At 35.6% G+C, this 15,126-nt stretch overlaps 1 pseudogene; it reads right to left on the bottom strand.

Annotated features, from left to right (window-relative positions):
• Positions 1-11,163: 11,163 nt before the first annotated feature.
• Positions 11,164-12,072, bottom strand: LOC133077022 (ferritin heavy chain-like; annotated as a pseudogene).
• Positions 12,073-15,126: the final 3,054 nt, after the last annotated feature.

The raw sequence follows: 15,126 nt of genomic DNA, 5'->3' as shown, positions 1-15,126 counted from the left end.
ATTGAGAGCTCAGAAATAAATGCATGCATGTACAGTCAGCTAGTATTTGACAAAGAAGCCAAGAATACTCAATGGGGAAAGGACACTCTCTTCAATAAAAGGTATTGGGAAAAATAGGATATTCACATGCAAAATTAGACCCCTATCTTACACCACTCACAAAAATTAACTTGAAAAGGGATCAAAGACTTAAACATAAGACCTGATATTGTAAAACTAAAAGAAAACAGAAAACAACTCCTTGAATTGGTCTTACCAATGATTTTTTGGCTATCAAACCAAAAGTGCAAGCAACAAAAGCAAAAATAAACAAGTGGGACTACATCAAACTAAAAAGTTTCTGCACAGCAAGAGAAACACCCAGCAAAATGAGAAGGCAATTTATGGAATGGGAGAAAATATTTGCAAACCATCTATCTAATAAGGGTTAATATCCAAAATATATAAGGAACTCATACAACTCAATAGCAAAAAATCAAAGAATCCAATTGAAAATGGGAAGACAACTTGAATAAACATTTTCCCAATGAAGTCATACAAATGGCTAACAGGTACATGAAAAGATGGTGATTGCTTTTTTGTAGCCGTTTACTTGTAACTCACCCTTTGTCTCGATACTTTTAATTCCTAAAATAGTAATTTGTAATCGGTGTTTATGCTTGACTGTGCTTCTGAATAATTTATACAAACTCCCTGATTGCATTAGATGAATGTTAGATATATATCAAAATAAAAACAATAAACTAGATTTTGGAAATATTTGACATATTGGAGTCAAAGGATCTTTGTTCCGGTTGACTGCGTGACCTTAGAAATTTCTTTTGTTTTCTTGGCATTAGTTTCTGTCATTTATAAATTAATGGAATAGGACTGCATCTATGCCTCTCAAACTGAAATACTCTTTGCTCAAATAACTGTATGCCAGGGAATAGTTGAAGCCATGGGTTAAATGTTATTCATCTTCCTGAGGTGTCAATTTCACTCAAAGTACGTTTTTTGGAGAAAATTTTTGAAGCATTCAAAATTTATTTTGAAGCATTTATTTTAAACATGCAAATATTATGGAATAGAATATAAAATTAACATGCTTTTTTAAGATAAAAAACTAATCTTCAAAGATGTAGTCACCCTACTGAGATGGGATGGACACACTACCCCTGCCATCCAAAATTTGGTTCAGATATCAAAACTAATGATGACATACATGCACTAAGAGGATATGGAAGGGTTCATTATTCTCATAATGAGACTCTCTTGAGGAGACAGGGTAGGATCCCAAGCAGGTCCAAAAATGTTTTGAGAGGGCAGACAGGAGCTACTAACTTGGTGTTCTATGGTGGTGAGGAAGTAGGGCTGAGGTGAGAGTTCCCATTTGAATGGGATGGCGCTCGTGTGATTTTAAGTTCCTATTGGTGCCAATGGAAGAAACAGCAGCCTTTCTTATCAGCTTGTCCAGATGTGGGGCAGAAAAGGAAAGGGGAGTAGTGGGACTTAAGAGCTGTCAACAGTCAAACATCAAAATGGAATCAGACTTTTTATTAATATGGACTTTTTACATTATTAGAGTGCTTCTTTGAGCTATAGCTCTGGAACCCTGCCTCCAAGATTTGGTATATTAAACCAATGTCTTCTCTGCCATTCTACAAATATTTATGAAGTGCCTAAACTGTACACTGTTTTAGGTGCTCTGTACATATCAGTATACAAAATAGACAAAGATTCTAGACACAGTGGAACTTCAATTCTTTTGGCATTGTTTAAAATCCATGGCTTGAGAGTGGGGAAGATGGTCAGGAAATTTTTATCCTCATTTGGGATCAGTTCATGCAGAAAGAATGCACACTGTTCTAACGGAGTGCCTATGTCTATGACCTTTGTGCCAGTACCTATATCTCATCTGTGAGAAAGAGGATGGCACAGTTGATGACACAAAAGTAAATTCTGTTGTTAATGTCATTTCATAGTCAGATGAGGAATATATACTGAACTTTAGGAAGGCATGTGTTTTGAGGCCCTTATTCTTAGTCTGGTCTGTCGATATATTTCCTTCCTAAAGCATGTAATGGTAGAAATAGAACAAATTTTAGAGTTACACAGACCCTATCCTTCTCCTTTTTCTAAATCATCTTGTTTTCATAATAAAAGTTGCATGTGGAAGCATCTATGGCTGGAGATGGGGGTGGGAGTGAAATGTGGGCCCTTTTTCTATTTTCTCTGTATTGTTGATACCAAAACCAGATATGGTGATTAAAAAATTGGGAGTAGAGGAGTCTGGCCAAGGATATGAGTGGGTCTCTTAGGAGAGCCAGGAAGCATACTATCCAGTTTATTAGGATCTGGATGATATATGTTCTGGTCTCAGGGCTTGGAAGCTTTTGGGGCAAAAGGGAAGCAGTGAGCTTGGGCTGAAGTTTCCTATGTGCCCTTATCCTGTCAGGGAATAGATTTGTACAGAAAATCTATGTAAAACATTGCTGCTAGCAGGAGGGAGAGGATGGTGATCTTGAGCTATTTAAACAGTTCAATAGAGCAGAAAGAGACTCTGGACTATAAATTAACACCCAGACGAAGGAGCTCAGGAAGGTAATTAAAATATTACCTCAAGAGCTCTGGTTTCTAGTGTGGCATCTAAAGAGCACAGAAGTCTTCAGTTTGTCCTAACAATAGCTCTTTACAGCTGAACAAACTGAAAACTTAACAACTCTTTTTAGATATGTCAGAGAAGTGAGGTCACCGGGAAAACTGTTGAGCCCAAAATATGAGAGACAGACGGGAGGATACAGAGAATCACAACTTACCAGAGCAGAAATTCACCAGCAGAAACCTCTGCAAGGACCAGTATTAGGGTAGGAAAACCTAAAATGCAGTCGACGAATTGCTAGAAGTTTCATGTGGACAAGTCTGAGAGAGAAAACTTCCGGGGGCCCAGCATAGGAGGGCCATCACACTTTTGTGAGTTTTACTTCCAAGAACTTTACCAGGTCCCCACAATGAGTATCAGAGAAAAATGCCCTTATGCTTCCAGCAGGGGGAGGGGAAAAGTAACCAGTAAAAAATGTGCCAAAGCATTCTGTTCTTCTTCTTTTAATTGACATGTAATTGAAACACAACATTATATTAGTTTCAGGTGTACAGCAATTTTGTTGTGAAATGATCACCACAGTAAGTCTAGTTCACATCCATCACCACACATAGTTACCAATATTTTTCTTGTGATGAGAACGTTTGAGATCTATTCTCTTAGCAACTTTCAAATATACAATACATTGTTGTTAACTACAGTCTGTCCCCATGACTTACTTACAGGTGGAAGTTTGTACCTTTTGACCACCTTCATCTATTTCACTCAGCCCCCACCAATGTATTCTCTGGCAACCACCAATCTGTTCTCTGTATTTATGAGTTTGTTTATTCATTTTTTAGATTCCACATATAAATGACACCATATGGTATTTGTCTTTCTCTGTCTGACTTATTTCACTTAGCATAATGTCCTCAAGGTCCATCCATGTCATGGCAAATGGGAAGATTTCATGTTTTTTTATGGCTGAATAATATCTTAATATATAAATTAATTCTCCATATATGTGTGGGTTTACTTCTGAACTCTCTATTCTGTTCCATTGATCTATGTGTCTGTTTTTATGCCAATATGATACTGCTCAGGAAGCATGATGACTCCAGCTTTGTTCTTCTTTCTCAAGATTGCTTTCAAGATTGGCTATTCGGGGTCTTTTGTGGTTCCATGCAAATTTTAAGAGTTTGTTCTATTTCTGTGAAATGCCATTGGAATTTTGATAGGGATTGCATTGAATCTGTAGATTGCTTTGGGTAGAATGGACATTTTAACAATATTAATTTTTCCAAGCCATGAACGTGGAATATCTTTCCATTTACTTGTGCCTTCTTCAATTTTCTTCATCAGTGTCTTCAGAAGGTTATCACTGAGAGTATTCACAAGTCTGCTCCAAACTTCTTTCTTCCTGTAACTAAGCACAATTCCAGTTAAGGAAATAAAGTGGATAACTGTTATTCTAATATACACTGAAACCATGTCCTGAAACCTCAAAAAATCAAAATTTCTCAAGACTGCAAAATCATCAAACAAAATTCTTTCTTAGGAGGTCTACTTTAGAATACCAGGGATAGAAAGGCTGGGTTATAAACTCTGCTGGCAGTAAAGTTCTTCAGGCATCTCATGCTGCTGAGACAGTAGGTGGATCAGAAGATAGAGAACAAAGTACTGTGCTCCACTTCCAGGAAACCTATTCTTGTCTCTACATGACTAAGAGCACATGGCATGGACACCACTGAACACACAGCCCGAACAGCTGGGATGATTCTCTTGCTGAATGAGGAGTATTTCAGTACCTCTTTGGGAGACAGAAAAGTCCCCACACCTATTTTTCTGAAAGCCCTGCTTCCTGGGAAAAAATCCCATTGCTTTTGGGAGCTTGGTGTTCTCCTTTTTGCAATTTTAACAGTTTTCAAAAAGTCATTAGTCATGATAATTTTTCCTATTTGACTCTCAAAAGATTTAACATAGCTATCTGAAGAGAAATAAGGAAGCTTGTTTTTTAACTATTTTGTGTTATAAAATTTTATTTTTTTAATTAACATGCCTTTTAGATAATGTAACGTATAAAAAACAGGAGATCTCTGCTCTGGGCCTTTTTTATTTTTTTTTAATTAATTAATTATTGATGTGATCTTGTATAAATAACTTGTCCACTTGGGGATTTTGTTTCCTCATCTGTAAAATGTGGGAATTACACAGCTGTAAGTCCCTCTGGGCTTTAGCAAGCACTCATCTTACAGAACATATAATTTTACTCAGGTTTTTCTGTTTTTCAGAAATACTGTGATTATTGTGTTTTAAAAATTGTAGGTCATGTTAATCAGTGAGCACAAGAAATACAACTGAGTTAAAAAGAGACCATGCTGGTATTTAATGTTTAACATTAAACACATATTGGATTTATACTTTACCAACATTATGCTTAGTAGACTTTACCCTTACATTGGAAGAACTTTTTATATTTTAAGAGAAAATACCATAAAAATCAGATTTCAGGCCAAATAATGACTTTTTTTGTTTGTTTTCTTTCATATTTCAGAGAGAGGTTTGATGGTGAGGATGCAATACTGCACCAGAGATTTAAAAACTCTGCACAATAGAATGTCAATTAGTAAAACCAGAAGAAATAATGAAGTTAAAAAATCATTTTGCTGCTATCATCATAATAATTGATTCACACAAGAATGCTCAATGGCTGTTAAAATTTGAGTGAAAATTTGATAAAATATTTAAAAAGTTTTTCCCTAGAAATTATCTACTAATATCAAAGGAAAAAATAGTAGCCACATTGGAGAAAATGGAAGAATTCCATCTTAGCCAAGTTTTCAAAGCTAACCTAACCAATAATGGAATAATGGGCAGCTAGTTGTTATTCTTGCCAAAATGCATGAACTGAATTTAACCACAAAGAAACTTCAGAGAAATTCAAATTAAGAGACAATAAAAAAATACTAATGTCATGAAATACTCAATAAAATATTAGCAAACTGAATTCAGCAATATATTTAGATCATACACCATGATCAAGTGGGATTTATTCCAGGGATGCAAAGATGTTTCAGTATCTGCAAATCAATCAATGTGATACACCATATTAACAAAACAAAGCATAAAAATCACATGACCAACTCAACAGGTACAAAAAATTCAACATCCATTCATGATTAAAACTCTTATCAAAGTTGATATAGACGGAACATATCTTTTTGTATCTCTATTCATCAGAGATATTTACCTGCAATTTTCTTTTCTTTGTAGTGTCTTTGTCTGGTTTTAGTATCAGGGTAATGTGGCCTTGTATAATGAATTTGGGAGTGTTCCCTCCTTTTCAATTCTTTGAGAATAGTTTGGGAAAGATCGGTATTAAATCTTCCTCATACATTTGGTAGAATTCCCCTGTGAAGCCTTCCAGTCTTGGACTTTGTTTGCTGCGAGTTTTTTGATTACTAATTCAATTTCATAACTAGTGATTGGTCTGTTCAGATTGTCTTCTTCCTGATTCAGTCTTAGAAGATAGTATGTTTCTAGAAATTTATCCATTTCTTCTAGGTCATCTAATTTGTTGGCATATAGCTATAAGTAGTATTCTCTTATGATTTTTAGTATCTCTGTGATATTGGTTGTAATTTCTCCTCTTCATTTCTTACTTTGTTTATTTTGGTCTTCTCTCTTTTTTATTAATGAGCCTGGTTAAAGGCTTATCAATTTTTAAAACTTTTTTTTTTTTTAAATTGGTCTTTGTCATTGATCTCTTCTATTCTTTTTTAGTCTCTATTTTATTTCCTCCCTGGTTTTTATTACTTCCTTCCTTCTTCTGACTTTGGGCTCTGTTTGTACTTTTTCTAATTCTATTAGATGGTATGTTAGGCTGTTTATTTGAGATTTTTCTTGTTTCTTGAAGTAGGCTTGTACCTCTAAAATCCTCCCTCCTAGAACTTCTTTTGCTGTGTCCCCTAGATTTTGGAAAGTTTTGTTTCATTTGTCTCAAAGTATTTTCTGATTTCCACTTTGATAATTAGCTAATTGCTTTTTTAGCAGCATGTTGTTTAGTCTCCATGTGCTTGTGTTTTTCCATTTTTCTTCCTGTAAATGATTTCTAGTTTCACATCATTGTGGTCAGAAAAAAATGCTTGGTATAATTTCTAACCTCTTAAACTTGATGAGACTTGTGTTGTGGTCTAGCATGTGATCTATGTTGGAGAACGTTCCATCACATGAAAAGAATGTGTATTCTAGTTTTTTGGATGGAATGTACTGTAATTATCTATTAAGTCCAACTGGTTTAATATTTCACTTAAGAGTACTGTTTCCTTATTGATTTTCTGCCTGGATGATTTCTCTGTTGATGTAAGTGGGGTGTTAAAGTCCCCTACTATTATTATATTATTGTCAATTTCTTTCTTTTTTTTTTTTGTAGTTCAAAAACAAATTCAAGTTTATTTATTTTTTCTTTTCCATTATGGTTTATCACAGGATACTGATTATAGTACCCTGTGCTACACAGTAGAACCTTGTTGTTTATCCATTCTAAATGTAATGGTTTGCACCTACCAACCCCAAACTCCCAGTCTATGCCTCTCTCTGCCCACCTCCCCCTTGGCAACCACAAGTCTGTTCTCTATGTCTATGAGTCTGTTTCTGTTTTGTAGATAGGTTCATTTGTTCCATATTTTACATTTCACATATGAGCAATATCATATGGTATTTGTCTTTCTCTTTCTGACTTAATTCACTTAGTGTGATAGTCTCTAATTGCATCCATGTTGCTGCAAATGGCATTATTTCATTCTTTTATTAATGGCTGAGTAGTATGTCACTGTATATATGTACCACATCTTCTTTATCCATTCATCTGTCAATGGATTGTTTTTTGTTGTTTGTTTAGGTTGTTTCCATGTTTTGGCTATTGTGAATAGTGCTTCTATGAACATAGGGGTACATGGATCTTTTTGAGTTATAGTTTAGCCTGGATATATTTGCAGGAATGGAATTGTAGGGTCATATGGTAATTCTATTTTAGTTTTCTGAGGAACCTCCATACTGTTTTCTATGATGGCCATACCAACTTACATTCCCACCACCAGTGTAGGTGTGTTCCCTTTTCCTCACACACTATCCAGCATTTGTTATTTGTAGACTTTTTAATGATGGCCATTGTAACTGGTGGGAGGTGGTACCTCATTGTAGTTTTGATTTCCATTTCTCTAATAATTAGTGACATTGAGCATCTTTTAATGTGCTTACTGGCCATCTGTATCTCTTCTTTGGAGAAATGTCTATTAAGGTCATGTGCCCATGTTTGGATTGGATTGTTTGTTTTGAGTTGTAGAGCTATTTGAATATTTTGGAGATTAAGCCCTTGTCTGTTGCATCATTTGCAAATATTTTCTCCCATTCCATAGGTTGTCTTTTCAATTTTTGTTGAGGTATTTAATTGCTATTATTATTTTTATTTTGGTAAATTGTACATACCACAAAGCTTACCATTTCAATCACTTTAAGTGTACAGTTCTGTGGTATTAAATATATTAACATTGTTGTTATACAACCATCACCATGATCCTCCTCTAAACATTTTTCGTCTTCCCAAACTGAAATTCTATACCTCTTAAACATGAACACTCCACTTACCCTGTCCTCAAGTTATTTATTTATTTACTTTTTAATTAAAAATTTTTTTAAATTGAGGTATAGTTGTTTTACAATGTTGTGTTAGTTCCTACTGTACAGCGAAGTGGAGTTCCCTGTGTTATATAGCAGGTTCTAATTAGTTATCTATTTTATACATATTAGTGTATATATGTCAATTCCAATCTCCCATTTCATCCCAAGTCCCCTTCCCCCACTTGGTGTCCATACGTTTTTTCTATATATATGTGTCTCTATTTCTGCCTTGCAAAACAGTTCATCTGTAACATTTTTCTAGATTCCACATATATGCATTGATATATGATATTTGTTTTTCTATTTCTGACTTACTTCACTCTGTATGACAGTCTCTAGGTCCATCCTCGTCTCTACAAATAACCCAATTTCATTCCTTTTTATGGCTGAACAATATTCCATTGTATGTATGTACAACATATGTCCATTTGTCTGTCAATGGACGTTTAGGTTGTTTCCGTAACCTGGCTATTGTAAATAGTGCTGCTATGAACATTGGGATGTATGTGTCTTTTTAAATTACGGTTTTCTCTGGGTATATGCCCAGGATTGGGATTTCTGGGTTATACGGTAATTCTATTTTTAGTTTTTTGAGGAACCTCCTTACTGTTCTCCATAGTGACTGTATCAATTTACATTCCCACCAAAAGTGCAAGAGGGTTCCCTTTTCTCCACACCCTCTCCAGCATTTATTGTTTGTAGATTTTTTGATGATAGCCATTCTAACCAGTGTGAGGTGATACCTCATTGTAGTTTTGATTTGCATTTCTCTAACAATTAGTGGTGTTGAGCAGCTTTTCATGTGCCTGTTGGCCATCTCTATATCTTCTTTGGAGGAATATCTATTTAGGTCTTCTGCCCATTTCTTTTTAATTGGGTTTTTGTTTTTTTTGATATTGAGCTGCATGAACTGTTTATATATTTTGGAGATTAATCCTTTATCCATTGCTTAGTTTGCAAATATTTCTCCCATTCTGAGGGTTGTCTTTTCATCTTGCTTATGGTTTCTTTGCTGTGTAAAAGCTTTGAAGTTTCATTAGGCTCCATGTGTTTATTTTTGTTTTTATTTCCATTACTTTAGGAGGTGGGTCAAAAAAGATCTTGCTGTGATTTATGTCAAAGAGTGTTCTTCCTATGTTTTCCTCTAAGAGTTTTACAGTGTCCTGCTTTACATTTAGGTCTTTAATCCATTTTGAGCTTATTTTTGTGTATGGTGTTAAGAAGTGTTCTAATTTCATTCTTTTACATGTAGCTGTCCAGGTTGCCCAGCACCACTTATTGAAGAGACTGTCTTTTCTCCACTGACTATCCCTGCCTCCTTTGTCATATTAGTTGACCATAGGTGTGTGCGTTTATCTCTGGGTTTTCTGTCCTGTTCCATTGATCTATATTTCTGATATTGTACCAGTACCATAATGTCTTGATTACTGTAGCTTTATAGTATTATCTGAAGTCAAGGAGTCTGATTCCTCCAGCTCTGCTTTTTGTTTTTTTTCACGATTGCTTTGGCTATTTGGGCTCTTTTGTCTCTCCATACAAATTTTAAGATTTTTGTTCTATTTCTGTGAAAAATGCCATTGGTAACTTGATAAGGATGGCACTGAATCTGTAGATTGCTTTGGGTAGTATGGTCATTTTCAAAAGATTGAGTCTTCCAATCCAAGAACATGGTATATCTCTCCATCTGTTTATGTCATCATTGATTTCTTTCATCAGTGTCTTATAGTTTTCTGAGTACAGGTCTTTTCCCTTCTTAGGTAGGTTTATTCCTAGGTATTATATTCTTTTGGTTGCAGTGGTGAATGGTATTGTTTCCTTAATTTCTCTTTCTGATCTTTTATTGTTAGTGTATGGGAATGCAAGAGATTTCTGTGCATTAATTTTGTATCCTGCAACATTGCCAAATTCATTGATTAGCTCTAGTAGTTTTCTCCTGGCATCTTTAGGATTTTCTACGTAAAGTATCATGTCATCTGTAAACATGACAATTTTACTTCTTCTTTTACAATTTGTATTCTTTTATTTCTTTTTCTTCTCTGACTGCCGTGGCTAGGACTTCCAAAACTATGTTGAATAGTAGTGGTGAGAGTGGACATCCTTGTCATGTTCCAGATCTTGAGGAAATTCTTTTAGATTTTCACCATAGAGAATGATGTTTGCTGTGGGTTTGTCATATATGGCCTTTATTATGTTGAGGTAGTTTCCTCTAGGCCCATTTCTGGAAAGTTTTTATCATAAATGCATGTTGAATTTTCTCAAAATCTTTTTCTGCATCTATTGAAATTATCAGATGGTTTCTATTCTTCAATTTGTTAATATGGTGTATCACATTTATTGATTTGCATATATTGAAGAATCCTTGCATCCCTGGAATAAATCCCACTTCATCATGTTGTATGATTCTTTTAATGTGTTGTTGGATTCTGTTTGCTAGTACTTTGTTGAGGACTTTTGCATCTATATGTGTCAGTGATATTGGTCTGTAATTTCCTTTTTTCGTAATCTTTGTCTGATTTTGGAATCAGGGTGATGATGGTCTCTTAGAATGAGTTTGGAAAGGTTTCTTCCTCTGCAATTTTTTGGAAGAGTTTGAGAAGGATAGGTGTTAACTCTTCTCCAAATGTTTGATAGAATTCACCTGTGAAGCCATCTGGTCCTGGACTTCTGTTTGTTGGAAGATTTAAACTCACAGTTTCAATTCCATTACTTTTGATTGGTCTGTTCATATTTTCTATTTCTTCCTGGTTCAGTCTTGGAAGGTTATACCTTTCTAAGAATTTGTCCATTTCATCCAGGTTGTCCATTTTATTCACATGTAGTTGCTTGTAGTACTCTCTTATGATCCTTTGTATTTTTATGGTGTCAGTTGTAACTTCTCCTTTTTTTTTTTTTTTTTTTTTTTTTTTTTGGTACCAAATTACTTTATTTGAAGGAATGATACTAAGGAAAGGACTTGTAGATGTTTTGGTACAACTTACAGAAAAGGTAAAGGTAACCCAAACATGCATGCACTGCCTTGGTGACCAGGGAAGTCACTCCTGTGGCTACGGGAAGCCAGCCTAAGGCTTAGCTTTCATTATCACTATTTCCCAGGGTGTGCTTGTCAAAGAGATAATGTGCCATGCCAGATTCAGGGGCCCCCATCGTGCGCAAGTTGGTTACGTGGTCACCCAATTCTTTAATGGATTTCACCTGCTCATTCAGGTAATGAGTCTCAATGAAGTCACACAAATGGGGGTCATTTTTCTCAGTGGCCAATTTGTGCAGTTCCAGTAGTGACTGATTCACACTTTTTTCCAAGTGTAGCGCACATTCCATTGCATTCAGCCCATTCTCCCAGTCATCACGGTCTGGTTTCTTGATATCCTGCAGGAAGATTCGGCCACCCCGCTGGTTCTGCAGCTTCATCAGTTTCTCAGCATGTTCCCTCTCCTCATGAGATTGGTGAAGAAAGTATTTGGCAAAGTTCTTCAATGCCACATCATCGCGGTCAAAATAGTACAACATGGACAGGTAGACGTAGGAGGCGTAGAGCTCCAGGTTGATCTGGCGATTGATGGCGGCCTCCGAGTCCTGGTGGTAGTTCTGGCGCACCTGCGAGGGGGACGCGGTCGTCATGGCGGCTGCCTGAGGTGAGGCGGTGGCTGCGCAGCGCTGTAACGGCGGCGGGGACCTTGGGGCGGTCGGAGGGCGCTGTGAGGTGGTGGCGAGGGCTGGCTCTGAGCAGCCGGCCGGAGCGGGGGACGAGCGCCGGGTTCCGTCCAAGCACTGTTGAAGCAGGAAACCACGGCAACTCTCCGCGAGGACTGTCGTAACTTCTCCTTTTTCATTTCTAATTTTATTGATTTGAGTCCTCTACCTCTTTTCTTGATGAGTCTCTCTAGAGGTTAACCAATTTTGTTTATCTTCTCAAAGAACCAGCTTTTAGATTTATTGATCTTTGCTATCATTTTCTTTTTTTCTATTTCATTTATTTCTGCTCTGATTTTTATGATTTCTTTCCTTCTACTAATTTGGGTGTTTTTATTTTTCTTTTCTGTTCTTCTTTCTCTAGTGCCCTTAGGTGTAAGGTTAGATTGTTTATTTTAGATTTTTCTTGTTTCTTGAGGTAGGATCGTATTGCTATAAATTTCCCTCTTAGAACTGCTTTTGCTGTATCCCACAGGTTTTGGGTCATTGTGTTTTCGTTGCCATTTGTCTCTAGGTATTTTTTGATTTCCTCTTTGATTTCTTCAGTGATCTCTTGGTTAATTAGTATCATATTGTTTACCTTCCATGTGTTTGTGTTTTTTACAGTTTTTTCATGTAATTGATTTCTAATCTCATAGTGTTGTGGTTAGGAAAGACGCTGATATGATTTCAATTTTCCTAAATTTACTGAGGCTTCATTGCTGATCCAAGACATGATCTCTCCTGGAGAATGTTCCGTGACCACTTGAGAAGAAAGTGTAATCTGCTGTTTGGATTGAATGTCCTATAAATATCAATTAAATCTGTCTAGCCTATTGTGTCATTTAAAGCTTGTGTTTCCTTATTAATATTCTGTCTGGAAGATCTGTCCATTGGTGTAAGTGGAGTGTTAAGGTCCCCCACTATTATTGTGTTACTATTGATTTCCTGTTTTATAGCTGTTAACATTTGCCTTATGTATTGAGGTGCACCTATTTTGGGCTCATATATACTTATAATTGTTATATTTTCTTCTTGGATGGATCCCTTGATCATTATGTAGTGTCCTGCCTTGTCTCTTGTGACATTCTTTATTCTAAAGTATATTTTATCTTATTTGAGTATTGCTACTCGAGCTTTCTTCTGATTTCCATTTGCATGGACTAACTTTTTCCATCTCTTCACTTTCAGTCTGTATTTGTCCCTAGGTCTGAAGTGGGTCTCTTGTAGACAGCATATGTACAGGTCTTGTTTCTGTATCCATTCAGCCAATCTGTGTCTTTTGGTTGTAGCATTTATTCCATTCTCATTTAAGGTAATTATTGATATGTATGTTTCTATTATCATTTTCTTAATTGTTTTGGGTTTTGTAGGTCCTTTTCTTTTCTTGTGTTTCCCACTTAGAGAAGTTCCTTTAGCATTTGTTGTAGAGCTGATTTGGTGGTGCTGTATTCTCTTACTTTTGCTTGTCTGTAAAGCTTTTGATTTCTCCATCAAATCTGAATGAGATCCTTGCTGGGTAGAGTAATCTTGGTTGTAGTTTTTTTCCTTTTCATCATTTAAAATATACCCTTACACTCCCTTCTGGTTTGCACAGTTTCTGCTCAAAGTTCAGCTGATAACCTTATGGGGATTCCCTTGTATATTATTTGCTGCTTTTCTCTTGCTGCTTTTAATATTTTTTCTTTGTATTTAATTTTTGATAGTTTGATTAATATTTGTGTCAGCATGTTTCTCCTTGGATTTATCCTGTATGGGACTCTCTGCACTTCCTGGACTTCACTGACTATTTCCTTTCCCATGTTGGGGAAGTTTTCTACTATAATCTCTTCAAATATTCTCAGACACTTTCTTTTTCTCTTCTTCTGGGACCCTTATAACTCAAATGTTTGTGCATTTAATGCTGCCCCAGAGGTCCCTGAAACTGTCCTCAATACTTTTCATTCTTTTTTCTTTAAACTGCTCTGTGGCAGTTACTTCTGTGGAGTTACTACTCCACCATTCTATCTTCCAACTCACTTATCTGTCCTTCTAACTCAGTTATTCTGCTATTGATTCCTTCTAGGGTATTTTTAATTTCAGTTATTTTGTTGTTCATCACTGTTTGCTCTTTAGTTCTTCTAGGTCCTTGTTAAACGTTTCTTGTATTTTCTCCATTCTATTTCTGAGATTTTGGATTATCTTTACTATCATTACTCTGAATTCTTTTTCAGGCAGACTGCCTATTTCCTCTTCATTTATTTGGTCTTGTCGGTTTTTACCTTGTTCCTTCATCTGCAACATATTTCTCTGTCTTCTCATTTTGTTTAACTTACAAACAAAATGTGTTTGTAAACTTACAAACAAAATGTGTTTGGGGTCTCCTTTCTGCTAGCTGCAGAGTCGTAGTTCCTCTTACTTCTGGTGTCTGACCCCAGTGGTTGAGGTTGGTCCACTGGTTTTTTGTAGGGTTCCTGGTGGGGGAGCCTAAACGGACAAAATTACACAAAGAAACATACACACATACACTCACTAAAAGAAAAGAAAAGAAAAGAAAAGAAAAGAAAAAGAAGACAAAGAAAATAAGAGAGAAAACTAAAAAAAAGAGGGCAATTAAACCAACAAAGAAACCCCAAAATGAAAATAAACACTAAAAACTAAACTAAGAAAAAATTAAATCCAAAAACAAATCAAACGCAGAAAGCAAACTTAAAAAAGGCAAAGAAAGCATAAAAGAAACACACAAAAACGGTAAAAAATGTAAATAGAAAAGAAAGATGAAAACAAAAGGAAAAAATACAAAACACAAAGTAGAAAAAATAGAAAAATATAAAATGTATTTAAAAATAAGATAAAAACAAAACAAAAAAGAAAAAAACAAAAACAAGGATATAACAATATAATGAAAAATTACAGTAGAAATAGGAAAAAATTGTAAATGAAATAAAAATATATTAAAAATAAAAACATAAAAAACAAAAGAAAAAGTAAATGAAAAATTAAAATTAAAAAAATAATAAAACAAGAAAAACAGAACAAAAGAAAAAAAAGAAAAAAATTAGTAATAGTATTTTCCTGTGACATTAGCTGTCAGTGTATTTGTCCCCACAGTGAGCCACAGCTAATCCCTGCCTTCCCAGGAAGTCGTCCAATACTTGTTGGTAGGTCTCTGGACCTGCTGTGGTCACTGTGGGGCCAGCTCAGGCTCTGATCTGGCTTTACCCCTGCGTGTACTT

This window comes from Eubalaena glacialis, chromosome 17, assembly GCF_028564815.1.
Source record: "Eubalaena glacialis isolate mEubGla1 chromosome 17, mEubGla1.1.hap2.+ XY, whole genome shotgun sequence".
NCBI classification, from domain to species: domain Eukaryota; kingdom Metazoa; phylum Chordata; class Mammalia; order Artiodactyla; family Balaenidae; genus Eubalaena; species Eubalaena glacialis.
The sequence above is the reverse complement of the archived record's forward strand: the minus strand, read 5'-3'. Positions and strand labels throughout refer to the sequence as shown.